The sequence below is a fragment of the Monodelphis domestica genome, chromosome 1 (genome assembly GCF_027887165.1).
Source record: "Monodelphis domestica isolate mMonDom1 chromosome 1, mMonDom1.pri, whole genome shotgun sequence".
Lineage (NCBI taxonomy): Eukaryota > Metazoa > Chordata > Mammalia > Didelphimorphia > Didelphidae > Monodelphis > Monodelphis domestica.
Genome location: NC_077227.1, coordinates 434570446 through 434587308, shown reverse-complemented (window position 1 = coordinate 434587308; position 16863 = coordinate 434570446). Strand labels below are relative to the sequence as shown.

The 16863-nt window shown below is 36.2% G+C and overlaps 1 protein-coding gene across 2 annotated transcripts in view; it reads right to left on the bottom strand.

Moving 5' to 3' along the window:
- Positions 1-16863, bottom strand: part of RHPN2 (rhophilin Rho GTPase binding protein 2) — a 113871-nt gene that overhangs the window by 66783 nt on the left and 30225 nt on the right. The window lies entirely within an intron of this gene.

Sequence of the window (16863 nt, the reverse complement as noted above, 5' to 3'; positions counted from 1 at the left end):
GCTTCATTATTGGAAGACTGTATAAGTACTCAAGGAAGAAAAAAATTAAAGTAAAAAGGAAAGGCCCCAAATGAAAACCACCACCAGTTCAGAGAGAAAAAAAGAAAGAACAATCTGAATGGAATCAAAATGAACCTGGGAGAGGTAAGAAGCCAAAAATCAGAAATGTTATCTTAAGCAGATCAGAGATAATATGGTGGTTACTGTTCCCAAAAGGCCAGACAATAATCATTTAATTCTGCTAATGGAGATCTACTTAGATAAACTGTACATTTGTGCTGGGCAAGAAGTCATATTTGAGCTTGTGAAGTTTATAATGTTCTCTCTTATTCTGGTGCCTACTCAGCATTATTATCTTAATCTTATTTCACTTAGGCACTTTGGTGGTACAGTTATTAGAGGGCTGGACCTGAAGTCAGAAAGATCTGAGTTCAAATATAACATCAAGACAGTTAATCTTGGGACCATGGCCAAGTCATTTAAACCTTTCTTCCCCAGTTTTTTCAACTATAAAATGGAGATAACAGCATTTACCTCCCACAGCTGTCAAATGAGATACTTGTAAAGTATTAGCACAGTATTTGATATTTTATATGTGTTAAATAAATGTTTATTTCCTTCTCCCCAAACCCCCATCTGATTTTTTTTAATTTTGAGTTTATTTTCAAAAACCCTTTCTGATTGCTTCAAATCGCTAATGATAAGAGAAAAACAAGTCAAAACATCTCTGAGGTTTTACCTCACACCTAGAAAATTGGCAAAAAAAGATAATACCCAATATTGGAGGTGTTCTGGGAAGACAGGCAAACTAATATGCTTTGGGTGGAGCTGTGAATTAGTCCAAGTATACTAAAAAGCAAGTTTAAATCAAGCTAAGAAACAAACAAAATTAAGGAAAACGTCTATACCTTTGGTCCCGGAGATCTCACTGCTGGGCCCATACCCTAAGGAGACCAAAGACTGAATATATTCATAGAAGCACATTTCATAGTTCAGAACTGAAAACAAAGTAGAGGCTCACTAATTGGGGATTAGCTAAATAAATTATAGTATATGGATATGGTGGAATAATTACTGCACTGTAAGAAATTACAAATAATAAAAATATAGAGAAGCATAGAGAAATATTGAACTGATGTAAAATGAGGTAAACAATTAGGAAACAACTTACACAATTACTCAGCCATATAAATAGAAACAACAAAAAAACAAAACTAACTGCTATGACATTATGATGACCAAACAAGAGCAAACAAATGATAAGAAAATGCATCCTGCTCTCTTTATTGAGGTGTGTACTGTGGGTGGAAATATTGCATATACTGCCACTCAAATGATATATAATCTAGTTTTATAAGACTGCTTTTAAAATATTTCTTCCTTTTTTTTCCTTTCTCTCTTGCTCCCCCTCTTTTTTTTTTTTAAACACAAAATGGTTCTCTGGATAGGGTTTAAGAAGGGGTTTGTTTGGAAATGAGGATGATACTAAAACAAAAGCTACTAAACAAAACTCTCTTCATGAACATGCTAACTTAAAGGTATATTCTCCTAGGAGAATAATAATATGATGACTAAAATAATGTAAATGAAAACCAAACTAAAAAGGCATAAGATCTCAAATAAAATATAGTAACAACCATGATTCCTGATATATCATATAATAAAGCACTTCCATCCTTTTCCTTTTTTATTTAAAAAAAAAGTCCTCACCTTCCATCTTAGAAATAATACTGTGTATTAGTTCTAAGGCAATAGAGTGGTAGATAAAGATAAAGAGGTGGTGGGCTACAAGTGTGGAATGCTACATGTGCTTCAAGACAGGTTCACTCTCAGTTTAACTGAACTATATTTATTTGTTATAAATAAGGACTCTGTGGTGGGAGGGAGATTGATGTTGGGAATTATGGTTTAAAAAGACAGTAATTCATTTATATAAATAAAAAATTAAAATTACAGAAGAATATTCCTTTTATTAATTCTTGTGATCATTTTAAGTTTTGTGCCTTGGAATTGCTCCATTTTATACTATAAACAAAGGGAAATTTGGATGTGATATACAAAATTTTACTTCACATATTTTTTTTTGGAACAGAAACAGGCAGAGAACTATAGAAAGAGAAATAAAGACACACAATATAATGGAATAGTATCTTTACTTTAAAGCTATGGCATTTTAAAATACCACTAACTACAAGATCAGTGGCAAATTAACAACCAGAAGTACAAATGGGGCTTGCTCTGAGGTCATTTCAACTTCTCTCCCCAAACCTCCAGCCACATTCTTTTGCTATTCCTTAGTATTAACACTCACACCACTGTCACAAATAGGATACTATCTCAAGAATTAGAAAAGTAGCTTTTTTTTCTACAATGGATCAGGCACAAACACTTCTTTGCCTCACAACAAATAAATGTGATCTCTGTTAAGACTGATTTATATTCCCTAAATACTTGAGCCTCAGCTTTGCTACTTACTATCTGTGTGATCTTAGACACAATCACTAAATTCCTCCGAGCTTCAGTTCCCAAATCTGTACCATGGTCATTTACTATTTGTACAACATATTTCACATAGTTATCTGTAATTGGAGGAAGGCAAGTGCTTTGAAAATTAAAAAGTGCAACATAAATTTGAATTTTTATTATTAATAAAAATTAAAACTTCTATAAAAAGAATCAGAAAAATCACTCATCCCATCTAAGAAAACAAGGGAGTCAGAGGTGATATTTATCTTCACACTAGACACTAGAAAAGTAACAGAGACACAATTTAGTAGTGTTGTCAGGGCAGAATTTGATTAAAGTGCTTATGTATCCACTGAGCAAGGCTTGAAAATTATAGTTTTGAGCTTTCACTGTAAAATAATAAGACTTGCCTTATCAAAAAGTCAATGTCTAAACATTACAGAGAGCCAAACACAAAAAAATTTTACTTTTTAAAAAATATTATAATTGTATCCCTTGCATTTTACATGCTAGATGGCTGGTTGCCTACACTAACTACCCCAATAATATCTTCATCTTTGTATGAAGAGTTGCTTATAATGATTATGTTCTTGAAAAGACAAAGTGATGATAACAAACATGGCTTTGGTACCTAAACCAGAAAGAGTCAAGATGGAAAAAGAAAATGATCAATTAACATCTCTAACGAATATTGATGCAAAAAAGTTTAAGCAAATTATTAAGAGGATCCAGTAACATACTAAAAAAATAATACTGTGACCAGGTAGAATTGATTACAGGAATGAAAGGTTGTTTCAATATTAGGAAAATCATAAACATAATAGATCATTTTATAAAAAAAAAAAACACAATTATATCAATAGATGCAGAAGATGCTTTTGACAAGATGCCAACCCATTACTATTCAAAAGAAAAAGAATAAATAGACCTTTCCTTACTTTGACAAGTGAGATCTATCTAAAATCATGAGCCAGAATATGTTGTGTACAAAAACTAGAAGTCTATCCAGTGAAATCAGAACTAAAACAAGGATGTACACTATCACCACCATAATTGGATATAGTTCTAGAAATGCCTGTTCCAACAATAAAATAAGGAAAATAAACTAAAGGAATAATCACAGACAAGGAGGAAATAAAATTGTCATTTTCTTTTGCAAATAACATGATAGTTTAAAGAGTCCTTGAAAACAAACTAAAAACTGAAACAATAATTCTAACAAAGTTACAAAATAAAAAATAAACAAAAATCATTAGCATTTCTGCATTTTACCAATAAAACAAAGCAGGAAGAGGCAGAAAGGAAAGTTTCATCAAAAATAACTACAGAATGTATAAAATATTTGGGAGTCAGCCTAAGACACAGAGGAACTATATGAATACAACTATACAACAACAATAAAGACAGAATTAAATAATTATAGGAATAATACATGTATAACCCAGTGGAACTGCTTGTCGGCTTTGGGAGGGGGAAGGAGAAAGAGAAGAGGGTTCATAAGTCATGTAACCATGAAAAAATATTCTAAATAAAAATTAAAAAATTAAAAAATAATTATAGAATAATAAATGCTCAGAGGTATGCTAAATCAATATCATAAAATGACAATAAATTAATTTGCTTATTATTCCAAATCACCAAAAACATCCCCTTATAGAGGGATATAATATATAAAATAGTAAAATTCATATGGAAGAACAAAAGGTCAAGAATCTAAAGAGAAACACTTTTAAAAGTGGGATGAAGAAGGCCTACCAATATCAAATTGCCTATTATACAACAAAGCATTAATCATCAAACTTTTTTTTTTAATCACTGGAATGGATTAGGTACACACATATACAAGCAAAGAAACATAAGGACTAGTATTTAACAAACTTGAAGATCCCAACTACTAGGTTAATGACTCACTATTGGACAAAAAAAGAAAAAAAAACCTACTGGGAAAACTGGAACATAGTCTGGCAGAAATTGAACATAAACAAATTTCTTATACCTTATATGAAGACACACTCCAAACGTATACATGACAGATATTAAAGTCATATCATCAATAAATTTAGGGGAATAAAGAAATTTTTTTCCTATCTATGGAAAGGGAAAAGTTCATAAAAAATAAAAATAGAGAGGATGACAATATGAAATGCATTTTTTTGTACACACAAAACCAAAACAAATGAAATTATAAGGGACACATTTATCTGATAAAGGTCTCATTTCTAAGTTATATAAAAAAACCAAAAAGTCAAGTCAACAGGTATTTATTAAACACTATGTAACAAGTACCACACTAAATGCCAGGGATAGGCAGAAAGACAAAAAAGAGGCTCCCTGTGCTCCAGGAACTCACATTCTAATGAGGGAAACAAAAAAAAATCAAAGAACTGTACACATGTGTTATATATAGTGTAAATAGGAGGTAATATTAAAGGGAAGTGGGGGAGGGAGAAAAGACTTAGAAAGACTTCTTGTAGAAGGTGAGATTTGAGCTGAGTCTCAAGGAAGCCAAGGAAGCCAGGAGACCTAGGTGAGGAGAGAAGAGAGCATTCCAGGCAGAATGGACAACCTCTGAAAAGGCATGTCCAGAGATATAGTGTTTTGTGCAAGGAACTGCATGAAGGCCAGGATCACTAGATCATAGAGTATGTGGGGAGGAGCAAGGTGTAAAAAGACTTGGAAAGGTAGGAAGGGGCTATGTTGAAAAAGGTTTTCAAAGTCAAACAAGTAATGCAATATAGTAATGGGGAGCTGCTGTAGTTTACTGAGTGGCGAAGGTGCAGGGGGGAAGTAATAATAGTCAGAACAAGGCTTTAGGAATACCATTTTAGTAGCTAATTAAGTATAGTAGATAGACTGGAGTTAGGAGAGGCTTGAAACAGGAAGACAAACCCATTGAATACTGCAACAGTTGAGGCAAAAGTGAGGAATAGGTATAGAAGAAAGCAGCAGCTGTGTAATTCTAACCCAAGGAGAAGAGTGAGATCTAAGATCCAATGCCCAGTCAAATCTATAGTCTGTAGCAGACTAACTAGATCAGGAATTTCAAATATAAGAGGAGTTTATAGTTCTCTTGATCCTCTAAAGCTTTCCAATTGGCTGATAAGAGTAGCTGAGTACAGCAGTCTTCTAGTCAAGCTCTGACCAGGAACCCAACAACAGTTGTGTTGCTCAGACCCAAACCTGGGTCAGGAATTTGTATAACTAAAACCAGGGATGTGAAATGCCCAGATTATTGTTTCAGACCACTTTTGGTGCAATGAAAACTTATAGGTCTTCAGTGTGAGCTGTCCTGGAGAAACACAACACTCAAAGCAACAGTAGATCCCAAGAGGACACAAAATAGGACCAACCATGGCCTGGGAATTCTCTGCAGACGTGTACAGAGTTTGACTCAACAGAAAGTCCAAAGTCAAGAAAGTAAGGCTAGAAGAAAGAGGGGAAAAAAAGGATCTCACTATAAGGAGCTACTATGGAAATAGGGAAGTCGGAAATAAGATCAGAGGGAAAGAATGACTCCAAAACATCTTCAAGTGAAACCTCAAATATACAGCTAGCTAGGGTAAACATTCAACTAAAATGTAAAAGGGGTCTCAAAGAAATAATGAAACCATCCCATATACAGTTCCTCAGGAAAAAGAACACTGAAAACTTACAGGTCTTCTAGCTGGGCTATCCAGAGGATTATGGAATAATATAATATTCAATACCAAGAGAAAGCACATTCAAATACAGGGCAACTATAGTCAGGATCATGCAAGATTACTGAAGTCACTACCATAAAGAAATGGAGATTCTGAATATGATATTCCAAAGGTAAAAGATACAAATTTATAACAAAGAATATCTTATTCAGCAAAACTGTACATAATCCTACATGGGGTAGGGATGAAATAGACCTTCAATGAAATTAAGGACTATCAAACATTCCTGATGAAAAGATCAGAGCTGTGCAGTAATTTGGAAATATAAACCCAAAAGCAAAAAGAAACACAAAAGGTAAATGCAAGTGAGCAATTATAAGAAACTAAACAAGCACAAACTCTACATTCTAAAATTGTGATACAAATATGCCTTCAGAACAATATCACCCATAGGAATCATTGGGGGGGGGGGGTATCTATCAATCAGTCAGTTCATTATGTACAAATAACATATATTCATACTATATGTATACATTATGTAATATATAATCACATATCAATATATGATAAAATAATTAACAGAAAGAAGATACTAGAATTAAGAGATTGGGAATAGCTTCCTATAGAAGGTAGGATTTTATCCAAGAAAGCCAAGAGATAGAGATGAAGGAAGACCATTCTAGATATGGGAGACAGTCAGAGGAAATGTCCAGTCAAGAGATAGAAGTGTTTCATTTGTGGAACAGCAACACCAGTATCACTAAATCAAAGGGGATGTAGGGGGTATAAAAAGACTAGATAGGTAGGAGGAGGGTCATGTTATGAAGAGATTTGAGTGCCACAAAGAAGATTTGATCTTAGAAATGATAAAGAACTATTGAACTTTATTGAAATTGGAGGGTGTCCTGGTTAGATCTGCATTTGAGGAAAATTATGTTAGTGGCTGAAAAAAGGATGGACTGGGATAGGGGGAAACTTATGGGCAAACAGATTAAGCAGTAGGCAATCGCCTATTGAAGGATGAGGGGCTGAGGAACCACATCAAGGTAGTGGCAGTATCAGAGAAGAAAAGGAAGGTATTCAAGAAATTTTGCAAAGGTGAAATCAACAAGGAGTGGGTACAGATTGTTTGAACATGGAAGGTAATAGTGAAAAAGTCAAGGATGACACCTAAATTGTGAGCTTGGAGGACTTTCTAATAAAAAAGAGAACCTGGGAAGTTGAGTTTTTTTTAAAATATGTTTTGATAATTTAAGAAAAGGAATATATTAGGGAAGAGTGAGAGAAAAATGGGAGAAATTATCTCACATTATTTAGACATACAAGTAGAAGACTATAAAAAAAACAAGTAGGAAGAGCAACCCCTGAACCTCACTTTAATCATAACTAGTAGGGGAGAAAAGAATATATATGCACAGTTGGGTACAGAAACACAATTTCACTCAACAGCAAAATAGAAAGGAAGGGAAAAAAAGAGGGAAGAATAAGATGGAGGGTAGATTGAGGAGATTAGTTGTAAGCAAAATAAATTCTAACCAAAGAAAAAGGTTTCAGAAGAGGGACTAAAGAGAAAAATGAAAAAAAAAATGGATAAGAATCTATGATTGAGCTTTGGATGAAGGAAAGAGTAGACCAGAAGGAGATTGAATCAAATGAGCAGCACTAGTGATGACAACATTCCTGTTATATATAGCAAGTTCTTTTTTTTAATGAAGGGGTAGAAAACTGATCAAACACAATGATCAACCATTACTCCAGAGATCCTTTAAGACCTCCTCAAAGAGAGTTAATGAACTCACAATATAAGTTGAGACAAACATTTTTTTATATGTCCAATGCAGGAATTTGTTTTAATTGACTACACAAATTTGTTATAAGGGTTTTCTTTTTAATTCTTTTTCAATGCTATCAGTATTATCAAGCCTGAGATATAGTGAAGAATTGTTGTACAGCGGTAGCCAACTTTATCTATAATAAGAAGTGCTTCTTGAATTTAAATCAATTATGATTATTTTTTTTAAATCCTTACCTTCCACTTTAGAACCAATTCTGTGTATTGCTTCTAAGACAGAAAAGTGGTAAGGGCTAGGCAATGGGGGTTAAGTGACTTGCCCAGGGTCACACAGCTAGGAAGTGTCTGATGCCATATTTTAACCTTTTTTTAAAGCATTTTCAAATTTTATTTACAACTGTTACAGTGACAAAAAGTAGTTTTGGGGAAAAAATTTGCTAGTTTCTCCCAGCGCCTCAAAAAAGAACAGTCAAGTTACAGAAAATTCATCAAACAGGTGTTATTTTTTGCTGAAGGATTTTTGGGGGGATACATTTATTCAGTTAGAAATACACACAAATTGCTTCCAAACGGAGGTGGAGGAGACCAACAACATCAACATCAACAACAATAACCAAAAAAAAACCACACAACAAAACCCCACAACAACACAGAGGCCAGACAAAGAGCATAGTATCTTCCAAGAAAGGGTAGGTGGAATCCACCCAAGAGGGCTCACCCTTCTGAAGATCCTGGCCTATGCTGGCTGTTGGCCCCTCATCTGCTCAGAATTCTAAATGGTGGTAGAGAGTTGGTTTAGAGACCCACCAGCCATAAACATACATACATACATACACACACACACACACACACACACACACACACACACACACAGCTTGTTATGGTTTGTTATGCATTGTACAAAAGTGCATTTCATCACACAGCAAGGGACAGATTGCAGAAAGGTTGCAGATGGGGGACTGGGTACCCACCACCCCACTGAGGGATCTGAAAATACAAGGAGTCATTAGGTGAGTCTTAAAATCTCTCCTCCACAGGAGTTAAATCCTGTCTCTAGGCCTGGCTCTCAATTCACTGAGCCACCCAGCTACCCCTAAGGATTATCTTTTAACTTTAGTTATTTCAGCTAATTATTTAAAATGTTCCCTAATCAGGGTAGATTTGATTAAAATCAAACTAACTTAAAACAAGATTTAAATCACTGATCAGGAAGACTTAACTTGTTTCTATATATTAAAAAAAACAGAAACTCCATTGTGATGCAACTTTAAAACTCCCTCCCCCTCATTTAGAGATATGCTTCATTTTGAAATCATAAATGGAGTATATTAGCTGCTCTGGGTTACTCCTTTCATTTGTACTCACTCTTGGTTTGGGTAACCAGGAAGGAACTATCCTCATATCTTAGGGATAATCCTATGGGTTTGCACTGCTAATGCTAGAACAGGAACCTCCACTGGTGTGCTTTCCATTAACAGTCATGACAATAGAGGAATTAACTCTTAGAAAAGGCATTTACTAAGATGATGGGGTCAGAGCAGTTGTTAAATGTCTTCTCATAAACCTGATGTATAATCTCCCACAAATACACATATCATCGGAAGGAGCATAAAACAAAAGGACAATAGTAATGGGACACTTACACAGTGTCCTATTCTGTGTGTAGCAAAGGCAACTCACAACACTTGCTTTTGCAGGTCTTGAAAATACTTTCCCTATTTGTACAGTTTCTTCAAGACTTTCCTTTGGTCTTTGCTGAGAAGGTTGCTCACCTAATGTGGCAAGCCTCCTCTCTTAAAACCATAGTTGGCTCACTTCTCTGGTCCCAGAAATTTCACTCCTCAAAATGACTTCCTCCTCATATAACTGTCTCTATCCTAGTCTGTAATGATTGTGTTTCTCTATTCTCTGCTGCATGCAGTATCCCTTTACTGGTCATACAGCACCCAAACAAAGCCATATGGTTTATAGGGGAAAGCAGAAGAGACAAAATCTCCTCCCTCAGAACTGCCCTCTAGTATTTGTACATTTGTACAGTTGCCTCCTTCACAACTGTCTCTAATAGTTGATCCTTGAAATTTGTCCAGAGCTTAGCTGTTTAAAAGCCTTAGAGGCATGGCTAATTTGTTTGTTTCAACCAGGTGGGTGGTTCCCTTTCTGCCTGAATCATAGAGGTATTTGCATCTCATAAAGGAATTAGGGTTTTGAGCATCCCTGGTCAGTTTAACACTTCATTAACACCTTGTGAATAAGTCCTCACCTACCTATGACTGTATTAACTGAGGTAGAGGGGAACTCCCTCTATTACACTAAACATTTTAAAGTAGTGATTCATCTTGCTACTTCTCATAATTGATTAACTTTTCTCTAGGTAAAAGAACTTTATTTTTAAAATTCCAACCTTTTAAGACTGAATACCCAACCTTGCTATTCTTTATGACTTGCTACTCATGACAGGTTTTTTCTTTATCTATCTTAGATCAATGGAAGTTAAACTCAAACTTATTTCTCAAAAATGTCTTTTATATTCCCTTTGTCCTTCTCTTCCATTTATTTCTGCATTGTCATATTTACTCACTAAGAAAAATTGTCTATTCATTTACTGTCCTAAGACACACAAAATAATGAAGAGTCTATACAGGCTCACAGAGAGAACATACATGGTATATAGTTGAGAGATCATTGGATCTGAAGTATATGGCTTCTGCATCCCAGCTCTGCTACTATACCTGTATGACTTGGATGAGTCATTTCCTCTCCCTGGACCTCAGGCTCCACTTACAAAAAAGAAAGATGTCAGTTTGGGTGGTCTCTAAGATTCCTTCTGGTTCTAAATCAATGATCCCATAGTATATCTCCATATACTTCATACTATTTATAATCATGCCCCCCCCCCCCCCCCCCCCCCGGGCTTACATGCGCAAATGAAAACTGAAATTAAGCAGCTCTATGATGCTTAAGGGCAATTTGAGACAAACTGAGTACTGGATTCTATTGAATACCAATTAATCTGTAAAGAAAAAGCTCTGGGAAACTTCATCAGACTGGGCCTTTTCTACATTACTCTGTAGTCTTGTTGGGGAACCTACGGCATGTGTGCCAGAGGGGGCTGCTCCCTTCCCCCTCTCCACATGCACCTGAGGACATTTCTCATATGACCCACTCTTCTTCCCAGAAGCCTAATGGGAGTACTTCCTTCTTCTCCTGTCTTGGAGTAAGGTTGTGGGTGGTGGAGATAGGGCTCACATTCAGTGTGAAGGTTGTAGTTTGGGAACTTGGTCTCTAAGAAGTTCACCATTACTGCCCTAGCCTATTACAGGGGAATCTACTTCTGTATATGCTACATGATTCCTAGTATAGTACAGTATTTGCTCAATTGAATTGCGACCTATTTATAAAATCTTTTTTAAAAGATGAAAGGGGGGGTGCAGCTGGGTGGCTTAGTGGATTGAGAGCCAGGCCTAGAGATGGAAGGTCCTGGGTTCAAATCTAGCCTCAGACACTTCCTAGATGTGTGACCCTGGGCAAGCCACTTGACCCCCATTGCCTCACCCTTAGCACTCTTCTGCTTTGGAACAATACACTACTGATTGTAAGACAGAAGGTAAGAGGTTTAAAAAAAAAAGATGAAAGGGTCAAACTGAATGGTCTCTGAGGTCCCTTCAACCTCTGATTCTGTGATCTTATGGTCTATGAATGTCAATTGGAATAGAATATCTGAGTTGAAAGCTACTTTAAAAATCATAGTCTAACTTGTTTTCATGTCATAGATGAGGAAATTGAACCTCATAAAAGTGATCTGTCTTGGGGCACATACCTCATTAGAGGCAGAGTAAGAATGGGACTTCTAACTCCCAGTCCAGGGTTCTTTGTACTATATGATGCTGTTCTAATACTTTTATAGGATTTAAAATTTCAAGGAAACTTAGGCATCATTTGGTCCTATTCTGTCATTTTATCAGATGAGAAAAATGAGATACAAAAAGAACAAGAGACTTATCCAAACTAATGCAAGTATGGAATAGCCAAAATGAGATTTAGGCTTCATTCTCATCTTCCTCGCTTGTTTTATATTTGCTTTGTATCAAGAGACCGTGTAGTATAGTGGATAGAGAGACACCCTTGACATTAGAAAGATCTGGATTCATGACCCATCCCCTGGCATATTCTGGATGTGTGATCCAATGGGTAAATCACTTAAACTCCCAGGGCTCTGGGCAAATCTCTAAGTTTCAGAGAAAAGTGCCAAACCGTACTAGTAGAGGGAATTTCTTCTGCCAGGAGTTCCTTATATCAGTGAAATCAAAAGTTCTAGTCCCTAAACCTATCTTTCATTTTGGAATATATCCCTTCCCTTTCCTGCCCAGTGAGCCATCCCTTATGACAAAGGTTTTTAAAAAGAGAGAGGAGAACAAAGAATTTCAACATATTAATCATGTCTAACAATATATGCAATTTTCCACATTCAGAGCAACCACTTACAAAGGGTCAAGGGAATTGTTTAGGGCTTTAGAAAATTACTTTGGCTCCTTTGTATTAGATGAATTGGGGAAGGGGGAGACTAAAAGCCGTGAGATTAATTTAATTTTTTAGAATTTGTATGCATAGGATTTAATGAAATTTATGAAAATTACACTAAGAAAAGGAAACAACTCACATACATGCATATATGCACATTTGTTGGGGGGGAGGAAGAGAGCAGAGATTATGTTTCAGATGTAACACAAAATTAAAAAAAAGTTTAGGCCAAAGGTCAGAGGTGAAGAATAGGAGGACAGTATCAATAGAATAAGAAATGCCAAAGAACAGTGTCATATTAACTGCTGATGTAGTCACAAGGAAAAAGTATTAGTAACAAAGTGCTAGAAGTTCTGCTGCTTCAGGTCAAGAGATAATAATTCCTAAGGAGAAAGGTCTGAATTTGGGCAATAATCCTGTGAGTGCAGAGAAAATTTATGTTAAGAAATGTTATTGGGGCAGCTAAGTGACTCAAAGTGGATAGAGCTTCAGGCCCAGAGACTGGTTTCAAACATTTCCCAGCTATGTGACTCTTTGCAAGTCACTTAACCCCAATTGCCTAGCCCTTACCACTCTTCTATCTTGGAACTGGTAATATCCATTTTAAGACAGACGGTAAAGGTTAAAAAAGAAAGAAAGAAGTGTTATGGAAGAAGAAATTGCAGAACTATGTTGTTTGGTCATTTTTCAGTTGTGTTTGACCCTTCATGACCCCAGTTAGAGTTTTCTTTGCAAAAATACTGGAGTGATCTGCCATTTCCTTCTCAAGCTCATTTTACAGATGAGGAACTGAGACAAACAGGGTTAAAGTGTCTCACCCAGGGTCACATAGTTAGTAAGTGTCTGAGGCAAGATTTGAATTTAGGAAGAGGAGACTTCCAGCTTCCAGGACCTGCACTTCATCAGCTGTCCATGACAACTAGACAACTGATTAGGTGATAGTTGGGAGGGAGGGAGGGAGGGAGGGAGGGAGGGAGGGAGAGAGAGAGAGAGAGAGAGAGAGAGAGAGAGAGAGAGAGAGAGAGAGAGAGAGAGAGAGAGAGAGAAATGACAGAGACAGAGACAGAATCAGTCAAGGATCCCTGGAGTTGTGAACATAAGTTATGAGGAAGTTAGTGGTGGTACCCTAAAGCAGGGAAGTTTAGATAAGTGGAATCATTAGAGGGTAAGATGTTTTGAGAATGCTGTATTCCCAAAGGTAAAGATATTTGACAGTCAGTTGGTGATCTAGAATTCAATTCTAAAAAGAGATTAGAGTTGGATATATAAATTTGAGATTTATCTGCAAAGAAGTGAGGGAAAAAAATCCTTGGGGTTAGGTAAGATTACCAAGGAAGAGAGTATATAGAGAAAAGGGTCCAAGGTTGAGCCTTGTATGATATTTATGCTTCGCAGATAGGAGATGGATCCTATACAAGTAAAAGAGACTAAGAATGGTCAGATAGGAAGGAAGATCAATAATTTAGAACAGGAGAAAACCTCGAGATTATCAAATCCAACCTCCTCATTTTAGAGGAGAGAATCAAAGACCAGAAAGAATCCTTAAAGTCATACAGGTTAAATGGCCCAACTGAATTTGATCCTAGGATCACAGTATAATAGAGCTAAAGCTAGAAGGGACTTCAGAGGCCATTTAGTCTAACTCCCTTATTTTCCACATGTATAGAAGATGAGGGCTAAGGAGATTAAACATGAACCCAGTTCCTCTGATCTAAGTCAGTGTTCTTTACTCCACCATGCTAGTCCTCTGACACCAGATCAAGAACTCTTTCTATCTTGCCTCTCAACTAGAAGAGAGCAATATCACAGAAATCAAAGGAAAAGAGAATATCCAGGAATGGGGGAGGGGGAGATGACTGCAGAGTGTCAAAAGCTTTTTAGAAGTTAGAGAATGAAGACTGAAACTATGTCACTGCATTTAGTCAATTAAGTGGTGACCGATGACTTCTTACCTACCCTCTTTTGGATTTTTTTTGCTTTTTAAGTCCATACCTGTTATTTCATTTGTGTAGGAAACTTTTAGTGTGGAAACTACCTTTATTGATACAGTTCATAAACTGACCTACTACATAAAGAACTTAGGGTTTTTCTTGTCAAAAATACTAGTGGTTTGCCACTTCCTTCTCCAGATCATTTTACAGATGAAGAAACTGAGACAAATAGGGTTAAATGATTGCCCAGGCCAGATTTGAATTCAGGTCTCCCTATCTCCAGGTCCAGTGCTCTATTCACTGACCCACCTTTGTATCCCTACCCAGGTTCACACAGCTTGTATGTGTGTGAATATACATATATGCATACACACATAAAATGATTATATATACATATATGTAAGCACACACAAATACAAATAAAGAAGCAAGACTTGGAACCATATCTTCCTGTCTCCACAGCCAGTCTTCTCTCTCTCTCTCTCTCTCTCTCTCTCTCTCTCTCTCTCTCTCTCTCTCTCTTGTTCACATGCACATGATTACATAAACATATGCATACATATGTGATTATATATACATGTATATATAATGCACACAAGCACACACAGGAGGTAAGGCTGGGAACTACAACTTCCCGCCTCCACAACCAGTTTTCTCTCAAAGTCCCATATATACATGTATCCATATTACATGTAATTATATATACATATGTGCATATAAATACACAAGCACACACATATACCAGAGGCTACTGAGCCCAAGCAGGAAGCAGTAAAGTTCTGAATTAGGGTAGTGGTCCTGTGAGTGCTGAGGAAATTTGATATAAGAAATATGTTAGTAGAATTGACAGTACTTTGTTTTTCAGTCATCTTCTGTCTCCACAGCCAGACTTCCCTCCACGATTTTACTCTTCCTATCTGAGATGTTATTACAGTTGTTGTTTTTTTTTTAAAAAGGCCATAGGGACCATAAAGGTATAGGAGGAGGATTAGATAATTAGACTTTGAATAGTTGAGAGGTGATTGTACTCTGAGAAACAAAGTTTCACTTCCCTATTTCCAATTATACACTCTACCCAGAAAGCTGTAAAAAATAATAACCACTCGACCAACCTAGTCATCCCTGGCAAAGTTCCCAAAGAGGTATTTTTGGAATCACCTGAGAAGAGTTGAAATAGTAGGATGTGTCATCATAATACTTTATCATTTCTACATAACATCATCCATTCCCAAAACCAAATTAACTTGGAAGAATGATCAAAATAGAAAAGGGCCTCTAGAACTCTTTTACTGTGTTACTGTAAATCTTTCCCACTGTGGTATGATCGACCTATTTAAACTTGTTTGGATATTGCATCATCCAAATCTCTATTGCCTAATCATTATCTCTCTTTGCATAGGCAAGTCTTCTCCCAGTACTCTAAGTTGACTGGAAGTACCATGCACCCTCTAAGTACAAAATAAATACTAATGGTGTAGTTGGCAAAACTTTGTTTAATTCATAATTGACTTATATTTCTCCAGAAAACACAATTGGTAGTTCTGGTTCATTCCATAGCCCTCTGCATGAATGATTACTTGTGCACAACTACTGAAAGGCAAATGAAAGAAGTATTCATATAAATTGTAGAGATGGAGAAGAGTTGCTGCCTTTAACACACACATTGAAACCTGACAGTCCTCTCCCTATCCCATTTGATACATGGGTTCAAAGTCCCCCAGAGTTCTGAGTTTCCTTAATGCTGTATTTTCACATAATAATAGAATGATTCCATTTCAGAGCTGGAATGGTTCTTAGAAATCATCTGGGCTAGGCTTCTCATTCTGCATTTAGGGAAATTGAAGCCTTGATAGGTTAAATTACTTGCCACAAATTACACAGTGGTTTCCCCTAACTTAAATCTGTCTTAAATCCATTTTACCAACTCCCAAAAGCATATCCCAAAGTGAGAAGTACTAAAACAAATTGCTTTACTAGGGTTTTATAAATAAAAATAATAAATAATTTTCAAACAAGTATAAAATGCATTGCAAATTGGCATTTCACCACTAACTTTGGAGAAAAGTTATTTTATATGCTATATGCAATAGTATATTTGAGACCATGGTCTATTCCCCACCCCCACCCCTTTACAAGGAATACATTATCTGATCACAATAACTGTTTCAAATACCTACTGAGGAAAATAAAATTTTAATACAAATGTCAAATGAAAATTTCATATTAATTTATCCTTTGTCGACTCACTTTTTCAGGGCTTGGGAAAGTACAGTATACTGCTGTTTCCATCTGAACTTATATAACTTATAAGAGACACCTGTTGAAACTGGTGGTGTGAGAAATCAACAATGAGCTTCCAAGGTTAGAATACTACAGGTAACTTGACCCATTGGAAGAGCTGCTCCCTTCTTTAAACCCTAAACCACCACTATTGTCCAGGCCTTAGCAACTAAAATCTCGCCAACTCCTCAAATCTCAGTGCTCTATCAAGTTGCCTCCAGAATCACCCCATTTC